General features: G+C 40.1%; 1 protein-coding gene across 1 annotated transcript in view; it reads right to left on the bottom strand.

Annotated features, from left to right (window-relative positions):
- The window catches only part of LOC101850206 (mucin-17), a gene marked incomplete in the record, with an annotated part of 71,313 nt that overhangs the window by 68,122 nt on the left and 794 nt on the right, over positions 1 to 2,397 (bottom strand).

Below are 2,397 nucleotides of genomic sequence, written 5' to 3'. Positions count from 1 at the left end.
ACTCACTCACTCACTCACTCACTCACTCACTCACTCACTCACTCACTCACTCACTAACTCACTCACTCACTCAATGTTGACTTTTGTGTCATGTACTGCAGTGATCAAAATACGACAGATAAATGTTTTTTACAACGTCACAGTACAAGTGGACTTTTGTATTACAATACTGCAATGGTCAAAATGCGATTGATTAATGTGTCACTACGTCATAGGGTAGACTTCTGTGGGACACAGTGCAGTGATCGAAATACGATTGATAATGAAGAGTAGGTGGACTTTTGTATAAGATGCTGTACTGGTCAATATACGATTGATAAATAAATGTAGGTGGGCTCTTGTATTACATACTGCACTGGTCAATATAATATGAAAGATGAATGTTTTTCCCCTAGGTCACAGGTTGACTTTTGTGTCACATACTGCAGTGATCAAAATACAAGATATGAATGGGTTTGTTTTTTTACTACGTCACAGTACAGGAGGACTTTTGTATTACATACTGCACTGGTCAAAATACGATCGATAAATGAAGGTAGGTGGACTTTGGTATTACATACTGTACTGGTCAGTTTTAGTTTTAGTAGAGGTTTTACGGCGCTCGCGACCGCATAAGGTCATATGAGCGCCAGAAGATTAGAGGTGTTGCAAGAGAATCATCATCATCCGGTGCCTTGCCGACTGACGTGAGCGATCATGGACCTCCACTTCACTATGTCCTGCGTTGCAGAAATGGCGTCTGTGGTTCTTGAAGTAACAAACATAAAAAGGGGAGATAAGGACGATAGATGTTTGATAGGAAAGAAGGAGCAAAACCACACCAGAGCACCCGCCAACCACCCACTGCACCGGTCAATATACGAGAGATGAATGTTTTTCATTAAGTCATAGGTTAGACTTCTGTGTCATATTATACTGCACTGGTAGAAATACCATAGATGACTGTTTCACTAGGTCTCTGGTGGACTTTTGTATAGCATTCTACAGCAGTTGAAATACAAAAGATGAATGGTTCACTGCGTCACAGTACAGGCTGGCTTTTGTATGACAAACTGTATAGGTCAAAATACGATAGATGAATTTTTTCTTTTGTTGTCACAGACTGCACTGGTCAAAATACGATAGATGAATGCTTTACTCGGTCACAGAACAGGTTGACTTTTGTATCACATACTGCAGTGATAAAAGTACGAGAGATGAATAATGTGTTTCACTATTTCACAGTACAGGTTGACTTTTGTACGACAAATAGCATGGGTCAAAATGCGATAGATGAACGTTGATTTTTTTTGTCACAGACTGCACTGGTCAAAACACGATATATAATTGTTTTACTCGGTTACAGAACAGGTTAACTTTTGTATCACATACTGAAGTGATCAAAGTACGAGAGATGAATGTTTTTCACTACGTTTAAGATTGACTGTGTGATATACTGGAGCGGTCGAAATACGACTGTTGAATGTTTTACTACTAGGTCTCAGGTGGACTTTTGAATTCCATTCTACAGAGTCGAAATACGAACAGATGAATATTTTTCACAACGTTTAACGTTGACTTCTGTGTGATATACTGCATTGGTCAAAATATGAGAGATGAATGGCTCACTGGGGTCAAAGGTGGACTTTTGTATTTTATTCTACTGTGGTCGGAATACGAGAGATGACTGTTTTTCACTATGTCACAGTACAGGTTGACTTTTGTATTGTATAGTGCAGTAAACGAAATATGAGAGATGAATGGTTCACTATGCCAAAGTTGGACTTTTGTATCTACTGTGGTCGAAATACAAGAGATAAATGTTTCACTATGTAACAGAGGTTCATTTTTCGTTTCCTCGGTTCAGTTTAAACTTTTGTGTAACATACTGCAATGGTCAAAATACGATTGATGAACGTTTCACTAGGACACAGGTGGACTTTTGCGTCAGAAACTGCGCTGGTCGAAACGCGAGAGATTAATGTTCTGCTACGTCACAGCGGTTCATTTTTTTTCCTGGTTTCAGTTTGAGCTGAATCTATTTGCTTTCTTGTAGAGAAGAAGCTTTTAACTTTTTCATCGATCTGTTTTGCTTGAATGTTTGTTCAGCTGTCCTCTACTCACAGATTTCTCGCGCAGAATAAAATGATTTCGACCTCAAAGTGGTGGCGTTTTTTTCTGGGGGTATGGGGGGTGGGTGGGAGAGAGAGTATGACAGAGAGAGAGAGACAGAGAGAGACAGAGAGAGACAGAGAGAGACAGAGAGAGAGAGACAGAGACAGAGACAGAGACAGAGACAGACACAGAGACAGAGAGAATAGAGAGAAACACAAAGAAAGGAGAAACAAACAGAGACAGACAGAGAGAGAGACACAGAGAGAGAGAGAGAGAGAGAGAGGGAGAGGGAGATGGAGAGAG

The sequence above is a fragment of the Aplysia californica genome, unplaced genomic scaffold (genome assembly GCF_000002075.1).
Source record: "Aplysia californica isolate F4 #8 unplaced genomic scaffold, AplCal3.0 scaffold00741, whole genome shotgun sequence".
NCBI classification, from domain to species: domain Eukaryota; kingdom Metazoa; phylum Mollusca; class Gastropoda; order Aplysiida; family Aplysiidae; genus Aplysia; species Aplysia californica.
Note: the sequence above shows the minus strand (reverse complement) of the source record. Positions and strands in the feature narration are given on the sequence as shown.